Below are 17,510 nucleotides of genomic sequence, written 5' to 3'. Positions count from 1 at the left end.
GAGAGGCTTTGGTGATTCCTTCCATTCATCCATCTATCCATCCCTCCAGCCAGCTGTCCATCCTTCCATTATCCATCCATCCTTCCACCTGTGCATCTGCCTGGTATCTGTCCATCCATTCATTTGTCCGTCCGTCTACCTCCCATCGCTCCGTTGTCCATCCGTTCCACATCGCTTTGCAGGCTGAGGCTCTCACCTATCCCACCAGGGCAGAAGGACATTACAGAACTGAAATCCTGGACACCTCTTCCTGAATCTCTGGGAACCCAGGTCCCCTTTCCTGGGCCTGTTCCCTGAGAGCCGCGCTGAGCAGCCTGCGTGACCGGTCCTGGGTGCTGCAACGGAGAGCTGTGTTCTGTGTTCTGGAGCTGCTGGTTGGCGCAGGACTTTAGTCCCCTGCCCTGCTTGCCCCAGCAGCTGCCAGTGCCTGGCCCTGCACCTGTGGGACAGCCCCTCCCCCCCCCCCCCAGTGTGAGAGGAGGTGTGGTCTGAAGGCCGAGCCCATCCCAGGGAGGTGGGGAAAGCCCTGGCCTCCACGCCCCCTTTGTGCTGCTGTGAGCCTGTCCTGAAGGCTTAGGGAATTCACAACCGGCCCAAGAGGAAGAGTCTCACTCGGGCAGCTACTCCATTGCTCACACGAGAAGAGCCCACAGCACACGGTTGGCTGGAGCAGGCCCGGGCAGCAGGTCCCCGCCCCCAGGCCGCTGCTGGGGACAGGAGCGTGTCTCTGAGGGCCTCGCTGCGTTCAGGAGAGGTGGCAGAGGCCGAGGTAGCCTTCCTGCAGGGGCACCGGCGGGAGCCGTGGGGGCCACGGTTGGTGTGGCTCCATAGGCAGAGGGGCCTGTGGGCCTCCCCTGCCCTTGGCTGTCAGAGCCCTGGGGTGGGGTGGAGTGAGGCCTGAACTCCAGACCCCCAGCTGGGCATCGGAGGGCTCAGGCAAGGGAGGGTGCGGGCCTCCAGTTTTGATGGTGACTCCATCCCTAAGTGCTCTGGCCCGAGAGTGGTGAGGAGATCCGGGAGTGGCCAGGGAGGACCAGGGGTGACTGAGGTGGTCCGGGAGCGAAGTGCTATGCTGCGGTACCGTGAAAGGGCCGCCGAGCCTGGGAAGCCGGGTGATCCGGAGCATTCCCGCGTGTGTGGTGCGAACGGAGGCGGCGAGCAGGCAGGTGCTCAGGACCGCTGGGAGGAACGCTGAGCTGCTTTTTAAAGGCAGTGTAGAAATTCTGTGCCATCCTGGATTGGGGGAGGACTTATCAACATGCACATGTCAAAACCACAGAACTTGGGTTGGGTGTGGTGGCTCACATCTGTAATCCCAGCTACTTGGGAGGCAAGAATCAGGAAGGTCTTGATTCCAAGGCAGCTGGACAAAAAGCTGGACCTCCATCTCCAAAAACCAGCCAAGACAGTGAGGTGCTGGGCCGCACGTCTGTAATCCTAACTACTCAGGAAGCTGAGATCTGAGGATCCTGGTTTGAAGGCAGCCTGGAGATGCTGGAAGTGGAGGTGTGGCACAAGGCTTTGAGATAAGGTCAGTGCTCAGGCCCTGAGTTCAAGTCCTGCGACTGGCACCAAACAACATCAACAAGCCAGGAGTGATGGTTTACACCTGTAATCCAGGCTATTCAGGAGGTTATGTTGGAGGATTGCTGTCTGAAGCCAGCCCTTGGTAAAAATAGAAGATTTTACCTGAAATAAAATCCAAGAGGGATACGCAGGTGTGTGACTCAAGTGGTGGGGGGCCTGCTTAGCAAGTGAGAGAGGCCCTGAGTTCAATCACTAGTAACACACACACACACACACACACACACACACACACACACTACGACAGTGAACCTGTTGCAGCAGGCGTACAACATGCCTGTGTGTCACAGATTTAGGACAAACAGATGAATGTCAGAGGTGCTAGCTGGCGCAGGGTCCCATGCCCATGCAGGGACAGGCTAGCAGCCACAATCAGACTGGATCAGAACATGGAGGCCTCAGGTGAGTCCGTGGCAGGGCAGAGGCCCCAGGGCAGCGCAGAGGCCCCGGGGACAGGGCAGAGGCCCCGGGGACAGGGCAGAGGCCCTGGGGGCAGGGCAGAGGCCCCAGGGCAGCGCAGAGGCCCCGGGGACAGGGCAGAGGCCCTGGGGACAGGGCAGAGGCCCTGGGGGCAGCGCAGAGGCAGAGCCATTCCCTGTGGCCACGAGTCAGGTGAGCGCATGAACAGGGCCCCATGGGATGTCACGGACGGTCTGTGTTGGGGGGGGCGTGGTGGCCACTGTCACCCACGGAGACCAGCACAATGGACATTTGCTGGCTCTGAGCGCTTAGTGCCTGGAGTCCTGTTGCTGATTATGCGCGCCCAGAATCCTCAGATTCTTACCCAGGGATCCTCGGGGCAAGGATCTGTCCTGAGACAGGCGGGAACTACACAGGAGCCCACCAAGTCTCCCTGGGGTGCAGAACAGACACAACGTGATCTGGAGCCACATAAAGTAGTAATTGGATTATAACTCCCAAGTACCAACAGTCACGAGTCCCTACTTGCATGGATACATGATGAGATACACAGACAAATGGAGAACAGCAGCGTCTCCAGTGTGCTCCCGGCAGCTGTGCGGCGACGGGAAGAAGCCTGGGCTCCTGGAACGCATGCCAGGCGGAGCGACGTCAAGGCGGGAGGAGACCCGGCGGTGCGGTGACCCTACAGGTCCGGCCCAGCCAGGCCCCCCGGGGCAGCGCCTCCGGGACAAGGCCTGTCCATGTCTGCGCCCTGGTAGGAGGTGGTGGGCAGGGTGCCCCCGCTCTGGCCCTGCTCTGTGCTGGCGTTCTGTCACCCAGGGAGAGCTGAGAAGGAGAGCTGAGGACCAGCGTCAGCACTCAAGGCCTTCGAGGTCATGCTTCTCCAGGAGGCCTGCCTCCTAACAGCACATCATGTGAACCCATCACTGGACTGTCCCATTGATGGGCCGGCCCTCACCACCCAGTCACTTCTCAACGCCCCCAGAGCTAAAGCCCAAGCCTTCAACATAAGAGCTTTTGGGGGGACCATTTGTACACAAACTATAGTTTTCTGCCCCCGTATCCTGAGCTCACATAGGTGTCATAACATGGAATTTACAGAATTCATACCCAACAATATCCCAAGCCTTTACAGTTCCATTGCTCAAAAGTCTTAAGTTCAAATGCCTGTCTGTAACCTAGCACTCAGGAGGCTAGGGACAGAAGATCTTGAGTTGAGGACAGTTTGGACTGTCTTAAAATTTTTTTTCAGCCAGGTGCTGGTGGCCCATACCTACAATCCTAAATACTCAGGAGGCTGAGATCTGAGGATCATGGTTCAAAGCCAGCCCAGGCAGGAAAGTCTGTGAGACTCTTATCTCTAATTAATTCCAGAAATCTGGAAGTGGAGCTGTGGCTCAAAGTGATAGAGTGCTAGCCTTGAGCAAAAGAGCTCAGGGACAGTGCTCAGGCCCTGAGTTCAAGCCCCACAAAGGTCAGAGCTGGCCACCAGTGGCTCATGCCTATAATTCCTGGCCACTCAGGAGACTGAGATATGAGGAACATAGTTCAAAGCAAAGCTGGGCAAGAAAGTCAACGAGATTCTTATCTCTGATTAGCCACCACCAAAAAAAAAGTCCAGAAATTGAGTTGTGGTCAAGCGGTAGAGCACTAGTCTTGAAATAAAAGCTCAGGGACAGCATCCAGGCCCTGAGTTCAGGCCGCAGGATACACACACACACACACACAGAGATGCATGAATGCATGTGCATGTGGGCACACACACACGGGTTACTCAAGGTAAATGCTTAGCTGTAAGGCCTTGCAAAATAAAAAGAAAATAAAGGGCCACGCGCCAATGCCTCACGCTGGTCATTTTAGCTACTCAGGAGGCTGAGATCTAAGGATTCAAAGCCAGATCTGTGATTCAAAGCCAGCCTGAGCAGGAAAGTCCACGAGACTCTTATCGCCAATTAACCGCCAAAAACCTGGAAATGGTGTTGTGGCTCAACGTGGTAGAGCACTAGCCTTGAGGTGAAGAGTGCAGAGACAGCGCCCAGGCCCAGAGTTCAAGTCCCCCAAAAATGAAAAAACAAAGGCACAGGAAAAAGGCCCTCAGACCCTCTGACCCCCATCACCCTGTCTGATCATGAGAAGACATGAGACAAATCCCAAATGGTGTATTCCACAAATCCTCAGCTGCCTTCTTCAGACCATGAAAGTCATCCGAGCCTGAGAAGCTTCAGCGGAGGGGGCGCTGTGGGAGGTGGGGCGCTGCGGGAGGTGGGGCGCTGCGGGAGGTGTGGTGGCGAAGCGTGAGCTGGGGTGGGGTCCCAAGGTGTCAGTTTTGCACCAGGTACAGATAAGAGGTTGACGGGAGGTGGTCACTAATGTGTTCAGGAACCCAAGCTGCCTGCAGCTGGTCAGCAAACCCCAGCTCTCCAGCAACGTTGAGAAAAGTTCATTTTGAAAATGAGAACACAGGTGCACATATCGAAGAGTCACAGATGGCTGCGTCCATATCAACTCATGGAAGGCAACCGGGTGCCCGGAGGCCAGCAGTGTGCTGAGACAGGGATGTAACGCTCCCAGAGAACATTCTGGGGCCTGGTGGCAGGCAGAGGGCAGGAGATTGGCATGGCAGGGTGGCCGCCTGGGCCCCCGGGGGTCCCAGGGCGAGGAGGGTGGAGATTGCCCAGGCAAGATTTGGCCATGGGAGAGCTGCAGGGTCGCAGAGTCCCTGGTGAGGATGGGTCCCAGCAGAAGACAGGCAGATACCTGGTGACACATCGGCTGCAGCTCTGGGGTGGAGGTGTGCACCTGGCTGCCAAGAGCAGCACCATGGTCCCACTGGGCCACTGCCTATTCTGATGGCAGAGATAGACCGCACAGGGGACCCAGGGACACACCCTGACCATCCAGGGTGAGTCTTGCCTCTGACACCCCAACTCTGGTGTTCCCTCTCTGCTGTTCACCACAACCCCTTGTAGGACTCCAGGAACCCCACTGGTCCCTGAACTCCCCCACAGCGCAGAGATCTGGCCATGCCTGGGAAGCACTGTAGTATGTCAAGCTGGGTTGCAATGCTCAGGGTCAGCAATAGATGGTGCTCTCCAGTTAGTCTCAGCTGAAAGCCTGGATAGCATGTTGAGGGGTGGTTGAGGGAAGCTTAGTTTTTTGCAAATTTTGAAAATGAATCAAGTCACCCTCAAGGATCTAGGCACTTTTCATTCTCTGTGCACAACTTTGCATCCTGTGGAACAATGCTGTGGGGGGAGGATGCATCCGAGGATCGCCTCCGCAGACTCAGACGTCCAGCTTGCTGCCTGGGCAGGGCCATGTGGACTGTATACCTTGGGCAGCCCTCCTGGGTATTTTAGTTTCTTGATTATTTATTTTGAGCCACACCTTTGGCCTTTTTAGATTCCGTTGTGTTAGTGTTAGATAGGGTCTTGTGCTTTTGTTCTTTCTGGACCAGTTTCCCGCAGTAATCTCAGACCTCTGCTTCCTGCCTAGCCAGGAAGCACCATCACCTCTAGCTTATTAATTGAGATGAGGCCTCCCTAACGTTTTGCCTGGTCCAACCTTAAACTGTGATCCTTCTGATCTCAGCTTCCTAAGCAGATGGGATTAGAGATGTGGGCCATCCTATCTGGCACACCGGGGTATTTTAAACACACGAAGAAAGCCCCGAAGGCTTCAGGACACAGCAGTGCCTGAGCCTGGCTGTAAGTAAGCATCCTTATCTGCCACCAGAGGGCAGTGTCGTCCCATGGAGTGCGCTACATCCACCCAGGCAGAGGTCCCTGCCAATTGGCTCAGCGCTGCTGCCACGCCCCTGGCATCCGGCTCCAACCACTCCTACCCACACTGGCTGGGTCCTGGAACTTGCCGCTTTCTCTCTGTCTCTAGGCTTCCGAGCCAAGGTGCTGGCCCTGAGTGGTGGCCCACTCCCCTCAGATTCCTCACCCATTCCTCCCTTTGAGCTCCTCCCACATGTGATGTGGAGTGGTTTGGGAGGGGGCAGCGAAGGGAGGGAGACCCGTGCAGGGTGGGACGGGCCCTAGCACCAGCCCTCCAGGTTTGGTTTGAGGTGATTGCAAACCTCAGTAGTTCTTCACTTCCTCCTTCAGGCCTGAGTGGGACTATTCGCAATAGGGGGTAGGGTCCGGCCGGGAGGAAGGACTTGCTGAGCTGTCTGCGTTTGATGAGGTCACAGTATGTTTCCATGAGTCAGCACAGGGAGGCATTTGGTCCCAGGTACCCAACCTACTTATCCATTCATCCGTCTACCATCATCAATCCACCCATCATTTATCCCTGTATGTGTCCATCCATCATGCATCCATTATCATCCATCCATCGATCGATCCATCCATCTTGTCCATCCATCCATCTATTTACCCACCCATCATCCATCCATCCATCCACCACCCATCCATCCATCCACCACCCATCATCCATCCATCCATCCATATTGTCCGTCCATCCATCCACCCTCCATTCATCCCTCCACCCATCATCCATCCATCCATCCATCTTGTCCATCCATCCACCCACCACCTACCTCTCCACCCATCATCCATGCTATTTATTCATCATACATCCATGCATTCATCTGTCATGCATGCATCTGTCCACTCATCCACCTGTCCATTCATCATCCATCGTTTGTCCATCCATCATCATCCTTCCATACATTCATCCACCCATCATCCATCCATCCATCCATTTAGTCAGTCAGCAAACATGGCCTGGGAGCCAGACCAAGTGCTTGGCTCCAGGGAAGAGTTACCCAATCTGTCCAATGGGCGTCCACCATAATTAGAAATATAAACCTTCCTAGTAGCTACTCTAGAACCAGACAAAATAATTTGCTATTTCACATAACCCAATAGATAAAGCTGTTACCCTCTCCACATGCAGTCAATACAAAAGTCATTAGTGAGATGTATGCGTTCATGTCTTGGTAAGGAATCATTGAAACCTGGTGTGTTTGCCCTTTGAACCATCTCCATTCATCAGGCCACGTTTAACTCATCTCCATTGATTCCGGCCACATTTTAAGCTGTTGAAAAACCACATGAGGTAGGTGGCTGCTGTAGTGGATGGTGTAGGTCTGGAACTTTCTCCTGGGCTGTGTGGAGGTTGCATGGGGACGGATGGGACCAGGAGGAGGAGACGTGTTCTAGGTGCCGTGGACCATAGATGAAGGAGTGGCCAGTGAGGGAGGAGACTGGAACAGGTTTCCCAGAGGAGGTATATTTGAGCTGGACACTTAGGGATGAACAGGAGTTCTTCACATAAAAACTAGGGAAGACAAAATTTTCTAGTACGGTCTGGGTCAGCTGGAAGGAGTCCAGAGCTTTTTCTTCAGGATGGAAAGGAGCCACGGTGTCAATTCATCTCACTTCTGCTCTGGGGCAGCATTGGTGGTCTGCAGCCCCAGCTACTCACAGCTAGGAGATTCTGAGTTAAAACATACTTGCATACATGCATGCACACACAAACACTCCATGGGGCAGGACACAAGCACGTGCGCACACATACACACACCACGGGGCAGGGCACACTGCGAGAGGGAGTTACAAGTCTCCAGTGCAGACCTGTCTTCCCTGCAGGTGGCGCCCTGGAGGCCACTCGGGGCGAGTTCCTGGGTGGGCAGGTAGGCGCTTCCTGCCCTTCCTTTCTATGTTCTGGGATCTGGGAGGCTGTCGCTTCTCTGGGCATGGAGAGGCGGTGAATGTTGGGCTATACTAGCCACGCCACTGGACTGTGTCTTGTGGCCTGACCACTGTTTCCTAAGGACTTTCCAAGATCACTAGGACAGTTCCTGGCGTGTGTGTGTGCGCGCGTGCGCATGCACATGCTCCAGAAACTTCCCTCGTGTCATGGGGACGAGGTGCTGTGGGGGTTTCTGAAACTTGTCCATGACTGAACAGGACCCCGTGGCCGCTGCCCAGGCAGAGCTCCTTGGATCTGACTAAAGTACCTTGCTGTTGACAATGGGCCCCAGGCAAGGTCCCACCATGCACAGATTGGTGTCCCACGACGGGCCTGGGAAGTTGCTGTTTACTTAAAGCCTCGGAGGCAGGGGTGGATGACAGGTTGCAGCTGGCCGAGGGCGGCCGGTGAGCAGAGGCTGCTGGCCTCAGGCCTTGGCCTGGCGTCTGTGGGAGAAGGGCTAACCGTGGTCCGGGTGGCGTGGGACAGATCTCCAGGGCCCTGCCTCTGGCTGAGCAGCATCCCCTCATCCTCCCTGGCTCCAGCAGCCCTTCGTTGTTTGGTTTATCATTTGAGAGCATTTGCCATTCAAGTTCAAGCCCCCAACAGCCCCTTGAGTGGAGAAGAGCAATGCACTCTCCCAGGAGGGCTGCGCACAGCGGGGGCCGGCCTGTTTCAGGTTTCTGGGCCTGGGTGCAGGTCCCGAGGCTCCGTCAGCAGAGGCCGGGGTGGGGTGGAAGAGGCACAGTGCAGGAGGATGCCCACCAGAACCCGTTCCAGCCCCTGCCCCTCCCTGGGACTGGCGGTCGAAGCAGCCCCACCCTGCTACGGATGGGGGCTTTCCTGCGCCCCCGCCTCCCCCCTCCACTGCGGCCTAAAGCTCCTCAGCCCTGCGCACCGGGCAGTCGGGGGTTAACGTGGCAGGCCTGGGCTGGTCTGGCCCTGGCCCAGCTTCTGGGAGGTGACCTCTGACCTCCACCCACTCGCAGCATCTGGCCCGATAGCTGTGTGTTAATCCGGGGGGCTTGGCCTGGGCCAGGGGTCCATGGTGACGGGATTTACGGCAGGGATTCCTGCCATGCCACGCAGGCGCTCCCTCTGAAGACAGTGAAGTGGTCAGACGTGCCCTGTCCCCGGCCCCCACAAGGTCTCGTTACCAAGGCTGCGGGGGGGAGAGGGGGGACTCCTGGCGTCCCTCACACTCAGATGCCATCCACAGGACTCCGGGGCTCCTGCCTGGACTCACCCAGGTGCTGTACTGTCTGCTGGCAGGAGTGGGTGCTGCCCGGCCCCTCGAGCACTTCCGGCCCACCGGCCCGGGCCTGGTGCATGCCCGACCTCAGGCAGTCCTGGACCGTCCAGGCTGTGCGGTTGGCACTTCTGCCACCGGTGTCCAAGGCAGGGAGGGCCCGGGGCAGTGGCACCGGGCGCCCGGGCTCCTGAGGCCCCTCATGGTGGTTTTCAACCCCTTTGCCATTTGGCTGCCTCCGTCTGATCTGCCCAGGCGGCCGTGGTTCGGCCGCTGCGCTGCGCCCACGTCCCCGCTGGGCCCTGGGGTGGCCAAGTCTCGCACACAGACTTCACCCGCCCTCTGCACGTCTAGTGTGTCAGGAGCGCACCTGTCTCCAGGTGTGCCGTCCGGGCCGGGTTCCTGGACCGAGGCTCCCCCACCCCGTTCCCTCCCCGACAAACACACGTGGCTCTCCGAGGCCGGGGAAGCATGGAGCTGAACGAGCCCAAGGCCGGGTCTGGACCGGACCTCCGTGGGGGCGGAGTGCATCTGGGGCGGGGTCTACCCGGCCCCTCTGCGTCCAGCCCTGGGGTGTCCCCGGCAGGGCAGGAGACTCGGGTCTGAAGGAGCGCATGCTCCGGGCCTGTGGATGTGGCGGCTCCCAGCCCGCCTCGGAGACGTGGCCGTCCCCACCCTGCCACGTCGCCACTTCCACCCGCCAGGCAGGAAGCCGCGCGCTCCCTTTTTGTAAAGTTTCGGAGGGTTGTTGTTGAGGGAACATCTGGACGGGGTCCAAGGAACATAATGAGAAGGAGAGGAGCCCGGGGGAGGAGGCAGCCCCGAGGTTGGAAAAACCATCTGACTTCACTTTTCAGAGACAACTACAATTACGCCGCCCAGGGTTCCGCGGCTGCAGACCACGCCGCTGACGTCAGTGGGAAAGTATGAAGGCCGCCGGTGGGCTGGTGACACACCACGCAGAATCCGCCCCGGGCCGGCCGGCTCCTGCCTGCGCGGACCAGGACGGCTGGAGGGCCGTGGGGGGGCTTTTCCTGAGGAGGGAAGGCAGCAGCCCCGAGTTTGGGCCCCCTAGTCCTTTCTCCTCCACACCTTGAGGAGGGAAGGCAGAGAGCTGCCAAGCTGCGCAGCGCCTGTCCAGCCCTGATGTCCGGTTGCAACCTCCAGGGCTAGAATCAACCCTGCCTTTCCTTGTGCCTTTCTAGAGCCAGGGTCCACCTTCCCCTGCGTCTGCCCACGGGGGGCTCTGGAGCCTGGAAGGGTTCCGCTAGGCCCGCCACCTCCTCGTTTTCAGTACATCCTCATTGCTACTGTCCTGTGTAGGGGCCAGGTTGTGTGTGTGGCAGCGTCCTGCTCCCAGCCCCCGTGTCCTGGGAGGAGCGAGGCCTCCCGGCCAGGCGGGTCTTGGGGCAGTAAGGATGCGGCCCTGGGTGTGGAGTAGGCGCTGAAGCCAAGACCCCAAGGGCTCTGCAGACCCCCGGTAAGGGCCACGCTGCCTGGGACCAGGGCAGCAGGCCTCTGGACGGCATGCACAGGGTGCTGGGTGGCAGTGCAGCCCGCGTCAGCGCCACAGCCACGTCACAAGCGTGAACCAAGGGAGAACCCAATGGAGAAGGCTGTGGCGGGTCTGAGGAGCAGTGTGCGGAGCCCTGGCACCAAGGCCCTGCCCTGGGGACCCGGTCTCCTGGGAGGCTCAGGACCTGAAGCTGCCCCCTCCTCCCCCCGTGCCCTGGAGGGGTGGGGGGGCTTCCCTGGAGCAGATCTCCAGTGAACACAGGGCCAAGCCTCAGGCCACCCAGAGGTGGCAACTGCATTGCACAGGTGGGAAACTGAGTCCTGAGGGTAAGGGTCAGAGGTCAGCAGTGGGCTCTGGGGCCCTGGGCAGAGCTGGGGCAGGACGGGGCCTGGCCTGCTGGGCAGTGTGAGGGGCAGTGTGACCGGGCAGCTCTGCAGCAAGGGCCTCGCCGTGGCCCAGCCCCGCCTCCAGGGGGCTGAAAGCATTTTTTCCATGGAAAGTGGCTGCCGGCTGCCGGCTTCCCAGAGAGCCCCAGCCCCGCGCCCGTCCCGCGGCTGGCGGGGGGCCTTGGCTGGGGGCTTGGGCGGTTCTGGGGCCCAATGCTCTTTGCTGGACTTTCCGTTGGCCTGGGCTGGGGCCAGAGCAGTCAGGTGGGGCGGGGGGCAGACAGCGGGGCTTGGACCAATTCTGTCTCTGCCCTTGGGGGAGGGAAGGTGGGGTGGGGGAAGGGGACCTGGGCTCTTGGGCCATAGGACAGGCTGGTGGGGGGGTCGGGGACTGCATGTGGGGGTGTGCCCCCCTCCTCAGGGTGTTGTAAAGCGGGGGGCTCTCCTGATGACCCTGAACTTGAGACAGGTACCCTGAAGGCCACAGCAGAGCCTCACCAACCTGCGGGTGTCTTCCTGCGAGGTCTCCGCTGGTCTTCCTGTGTGATCTCAGATGCCCCTCCCCCCCAGAAGCCAATACTGTCCCCCCAAGCCGAAGGGTGCTGGGTCTAAGCTGTGAATGGGGGGGTCTACAGTGGGGGTTGATGGGGGGCTGAACATGGGACCCCACTGCCCTGCGCATCCCGAGCGGCTCGGGCTGGTAGAGCCGACTGACAGGCTGCTCCAGGTGGAACCTGAGGCCAAACTGGTCCTGGCTGGGCAGCGTCAGGTGAGAAAGTCCTCACATGACCCCTCTTCCGGGAAGCCTCCTGGACCACCCTGCCTGCCGGGCTGGGGCCTTGCTTTGCGGATTCTGCTATGGCCGCACGGCCTGATTGGGGCGAGTGCTCTGGGTTGTTGTGAACAGGAGGCGGGCCTCTGGCTGTCATGCCCTTCCGGGCCGGCCGGGCCTGGCTGGGGGTCTCTGTCACTGGGTGTCTCGGATAGTTGTGTGGCTTCGCTGCTCACCTCTGCCATCAACGCTCCGGGAGTGTGTTTTCCACTGGGTGGGGTGTGCGCTCTCGGGGCCCCGTGGCCAGGATCTAGCCCCTGGCCCTGGGTGACTGGCAGACACTTCAGACCTGCCGTGCATGGGCTCCCTCATGCAAGCCTCGGCTCCAGCTCCCCGGGTGGAACGGGGTGCATGCTGGACCCCCAGCATCCTGCCTTTGAGAGGCTTGCTGGCTGCAGATGGGACACTGTGGCCTAAGGAAGGGATGCGTCCGCTGAGGGCCACACAACTAGTTGGTAGCTGAGTCATGACTCAAACCTCGTGTGTGGTGTGAGAAGGAACTTTCTGGAGGCCAGTTCACGACAGATGGCGGTGTCCCATCGGCTGGCCCTTCCAGGGTCTCCTTACTGCTCAACCTTCCAGAATGTTCCAGCTCGCATCTCTCCCGTGACACACAGTGTCTGAGACTCCTTGTTCAGCTGAGGAGAAGGCCCGGGCCTCTTCCTGGGCCCTGTGCACGCAGCTTCAGTTTTCTCTAGGAGACACGGCTCTGTGGGGCTTCTGCCACCTGGCGATCATTGGGTGTTTTGGGGTTCTTCCCAGCTGGGAGGTTGTGGAAGGCGGCAGTCTGCGAATAGTTCTTCCAAACAGAGCTTAGACGAGGAGATGCCGTATCCAGTCCAGGGCGAGTTAAAGCGGGCTGGGGCTGATGGGACTCGGGGTTGGACCAGGTGGTCTGCTTCTATTGACCTAGAGGCTCTCATGAGTCTGGTGACCTCTGGCTCCTCCATGATGAGGCCTCTGGGGGTCGGGGAAGGCCCATCTGCTCCCACGGAGACCTGGGGGCCTGCGGAGCCCCTCACCCCACCTCGGGCCAAACGTCGCTGTGTGTTTAGGGAGGATGGAGGATGGCCTGGCCCACAGACCAGCACCTGTGTGCTCTGCCCCACCCCCACTGTGCGTGAGCATCTGTGTTTGCACAGGACAGAAGGGGGTTTAAGGGTGTGGGGTCCGGGATGGAGCCTGTCCGACTGCAGGCTTTGGTCTGGCCCTGGTCATGCCTCCTTCAGGCCATGAGAGGTTCCTAGGCTCGGAGGTCATGGCCACATCTCTGTGGCCATCCCTCCTCCCCGCCCTTCCCCTGTATAACCCCAGTCCCTGTCATAACTCAGCCCTCTGCACACCTCCATCCCGTGTGGGCCCGCAGGTTCGGTGTGAACCACCACGTGGAGGCCTCCCCCTCTCTCCAAAACCTTACACCCACTTCCTTCTCCAGACTCCTGGGAACCTGTGGAGACCAGGCCCCTGTCCCTGGCCTCACGCTGGCCCCTTGGGAGGGTGTGACAACTCCACTCCTCCATCTTTTATCACCAGATGCTCCAAAACAGCCCTGTTTGGTTTTGCTCCAAGTGATTTCTCTGACGGCCAGAGCCACGGAGCATCGGGGAAGTCAAGGCAGAGATGTGGACTTCAGCTGCCCAGGGTGCCGGTGTGGTCCCTAGTACAGGGGCCTGGCAGCCGCCTGCTCTGCAGGGGCCATCTCCAGGGTCCGGTGGGGAGGAGGAAGGGCAGGAAGGGAGGAGCAGGACCCCAGGAGAGGAGGAAGGGCAGGAGGGGACAGTGGTGCTTCTCTGTCCACACTGCCACGTGGACCAGCTGTGCTTTCCCTTTCTCTCTGAGTGTCCAGGAAATGAGCTTTCCTTCCTCCTCCCCTCTGGGTGGAGGCCAAACAGCTGGAGGAGGGGAGGCCGGCTGGAGGAGGGGAGGCCGGCTGGAGGAGGGAAGGCCAGCTGGAGGGAGGGAGGCTGGCACTAGCTGGGAGCTGCAGGGCAAGGGGTCTCCCGCCTTAGGTCCTGGGGCTGAGCAGGGAGCCCTCTTGTCCCCATCTGTCTCATCCCCGGACTCCAGCCTGCACAGACGCATGCACTCCGCTCCGCCCAGGGCTAGCATGTGTGTGAGATGCAGACGGTGAAGTCCCTTGCAGCCCACACAGCCTGTGGGTCCTCTGGAGCCCCCAGTCTCCCCGGAGCAGTAACGTCTCCCTCCGAGGCTGGGAGAGCAGCCGTGTGGCTAACGCACACCTTTGGTGGCTCCTACCCTTCAGCACATGGCTCCCTGCCGGCCCCGGGGGTGGGTGGGAGGCGTCAGCCTCGGTCTCTGAGGGCTGAAGCGTAGCCTTGCCACCCCAAACTTCGGGGCCTGTCTCAGGGGTTCTAGACAGTGCTACCCTTTGGGTAGAGCACGGTGCCGGGCAGAGAGTCAGGGAGGGACAAGAGCACCTCCCCGCCCCCCACGGAGGCCCGCTCTGTGTCTTGGGTGTCACTGGAGACAGGCTGTGTCCGCCAGCCCGGCCCCCACCGTCGGGACAGAGCTGTGGTCTGGACGTGGCCATTGCTTCCACCTCGGCTGACTCAGTAAAGGGGGGGCTGGGCCTTGAAGGGCCGGCACACCCCACTCCTGGCAGGGCTGGGGGTGCCCTGGAGGGGGGAATGTGGGGTAGGCGCAGCTGATATCAGGCTGAGTCCTGGGCTTGCTCTCCTGTAGAGGCAGCTGTATGTTCGTGTGCCCTCTGCCCCTCTCCCCTTCCCTCCCCTGGCCGGCGGGGCTCACCCCGCCCTTGTGTGCGGCTCTGCAGCCTATATAGCATCAGAACAACATTCTAGGCCTTTGTGATAATTTATTTAGAAAATATAGAAAGCAGCAAGGTGGAATTGGTGGCATTTAGGCTTTAGAGTGCTTACAACATATATTAAAAAAAACAACAGCAAAAACCAAAACTCAGATGAGCTGAGCGCCAGTGGCTCATGCTTGTCATCCTAGCTACTCAGGAGGCTGAGATCTGAGGACAGCGTCAAAGCCAGCCCTGGCAGGAAAGTCCAAAGACTCTGATCTCCAGTTCACCACCACAAAGGCAGAGATGGAGGCATGGCTCAAGCGGTAGAGTGCTAGTCTTGAGAATAAAAGCTAAGGCCCTGAGTTCAAGCCCCAGTACTGGAGCTCTCCCTCTCTCCCTCTCTCCCTCTCTCCCTCTCTCCCCGCCAAGGACACACACATAATCAGTTTTTCTGAACTGTTCTTAGGGATGGAGAATGGAGGTGCTATGGAGGCAACTAATAAACAAGTGAACATGACCCCAGTGGTGCTCTCCTCTGGTGAGAAGATGTCCCTAGCCACCAGGGGCCCCATGGCCGCTCCTGACTCAGTGGAGGTGTGGCCAGCGGCCTGGGAGCCAGTGCGGGTCAGCAGCGGCTTTCCCAGCGCTCCAGCTGCCACAGCTCCACATTTGCCCCTTCTGACCACCTCTGCGTGGTTGGTGACCTTGGGGTGCTCAGGGCGACCTCGGGAAGTCCCACGTGGGGCGCTCTGAGTCTGGCTCCGACCCCATCCTCTACCACTTGTAAACTTTATTTCTGAGCCTGCTGAGCTTTGGGGATTCGCACAGGACAGCAGGGGTTGCCAAATGGTGGCCCGAGAGCCACATCTGGCCTGTGTCTGTTCCCATGTGACTGGAGCTCAGAAAGGTGTGCCCTTGAACCAGTGCTGTGCTTGCCGAAGTGGCCAGAGGTCCCCCAGACTACCTGGGGGACGCAGACATCTCGAGCATGATCCGCTCAGCTAGGTGTCTGCAGCGCCGTTGTGGAGGTGAGTGTGGCCATGTCATCTATTTGGGGTCTGGTGCTGGGAAGTCCGACTGGGGTGGGGGGGGCGGAGAGAGGTCACCTCAGGGCATGCTGACAAGCGTTCAGGCCATGAGGATGATGATGGCAAACCCTGTGGGTGTGTGTCCAAGGGAGTGGGAGCGGGGGCTGTTTTCCTTCTACCATTCTACTCCACGGACCGTAGGCTGCTTCTGGGTGCTGGCTGCCTGGCTCTCCTGTCTTCCTCTGAATTACAGGGTGGGCTTGACTCTGCTTGGAGCAACCCCAGGAGGGGATCCGTCCTAGGCTTTGGGAACAGCCAGGGCAAGGGGAAGACAGCCGTCTACATCATTAACTCCATCCATCAGGTTGCCAGGGCTCATGGAACTTGAGAGCGCAGTGTTTGCTGGGAGAGGTGGTTAGGGTCTGGGCCCAGCCAGCTGCAGGGCCACAGAGCGCCTCTGTGTTTGCCGGCCTTGCTGTGGTCCTGCTGGCCAGGGAGGGGCCTGCGCTGGTCACGAGGACAAGGAGGGGTTGGTGTCCCAGACACAGACATCTCAACCCAGCTGGCCAGGCCTCACTCCTCAGAGCTGGGAGCCGTGTCATCGCTTCAAGAATAAATGCGCTGCCTAAGACTTTATAACACTACTCAGACCCAGAGCCCAGAGCTAATGTGTCCCACATGGCCAGAGGAGGCCGTTAGATGTGGACTTTCCATGTAAGGGCAGCGGTTTCAGCATCTGCCAGGCCTGGCTGGCACGATGGGTGTGTGCATCACGTCTCCGCGGACCTCCTTGGTTCTGGAAGTAACCTCTTGGTCCATGGTGCTGTGGGCTGGAGAGTTTATTCAGGGATAATAACCACAGCTCATGAAATCATGGGATTCCTGGGGCTGGGCGGGACCCTGTCCCTGGTCGTGAGATGGTGGCGGAGAGGGGAGGGTGTGTCCGACTCCCAGCCACTGAGAGGTGGGACAGAGACCTAGACCCCACAAGGAACCATCCCCCACAGCTGCAGCCCCACATGGCCTGGCCTGGGCCTCCTGCCCTGGGCCTCTTCCCTTTCTGCAGGGCAGGGAGGCTGGGAGAGAGCTCAGGGCAGCCGCATGCGTGTGGGGCCTGGTTTGGGAGGGCAGTGTGAAGCTTGGGTGGGTGCTCACGGTGGCGCCCACCGTCCGGTCTTGGAGGGCCCCAGGATTCTGGTGCCACGCCAGGCTGCCCCTGTCACCTTCTAGGAGGTTCCTGGGCTGAAGCTCACTAGAAGCAGGGGTTCTAGGTGATGAGTGGAGGCACCTAGTTCTCTCTGGTTAGTCCCAAGTTGGAAACGATTTCCTACATGGGAGCAGGCGTGAGTTAGCAGCCCATCGGTGGCTCTCCAGGTCCCCTGGGATGGAGGCCACGGCTCTGTGTCCTGTTCTGTTGCTCTGAGGGCACGAGACTGGGACCCGACTGGTTACAGGTCTGCCGGAACAGGCCGGTTCCCAGGTGTGTCCTGTGGGCCCTGGCTGGCTTCCCGGCTTGCTGCTGGCTGGGGTTCCGAGCTCTATTTTCAGCATCTGTCGCCTCTGTCTCTCATCTGGTCAGCGGGACTGACTCTGGGCTACAGCCACGACACCATTCTTCGCATGGAGAGCGGGCCTCCCTGAACTCTGCCAGTGCCGGGTTTTAGTCGCTGAGAATCTGCCCTCTCCCAGCCCCGCTGTAGAGACAAGGGAGGGTAAAGACACAGAAGAGGCAGCCCTGGGAGATGAGCTTGTTCTCAGCTGTACAGAAATGACTGAAAGCTGGGCACCGGTGGCTCATGGTTGTAATTACAGTGGCTCAGGCGGCTGAGATCTGAGGGTCATGGTTTGAAGCCAGACTGAGCAGGAAAGTCCACAGGAGTCTTATTATCTCCAGTTAACCAGCAAAAAGCTAGAAGTGGGGTAGAGTGCCAGCCTTGAACAAACAACAACAAAAGCAAAAAACAACCGGAGCAAAAGTGCTAGGCCCTGAGTTCAAGCCCCAGTACCAGCATGTGT

Source organism: Dipodomys ordii, unplaced genomic scaffold (genome assembly GCF_000151885.1).
Source record: "Dipodomys ordii isolate 6190 unplaced genomic scaffold, Dord_2.0 Scaffold118, whole genome shotgun sequence".
NCBI lineage: Eukaryota > Metazoa > Chordata > Mammalia > Rodentia > Heteromyidae > Dipodomys > Dipodomys ordii.
The sequence above is the reverse complement of the archived record's forward strand: the minus strand, read 5'-3'. Positions refer to the sequence as shown.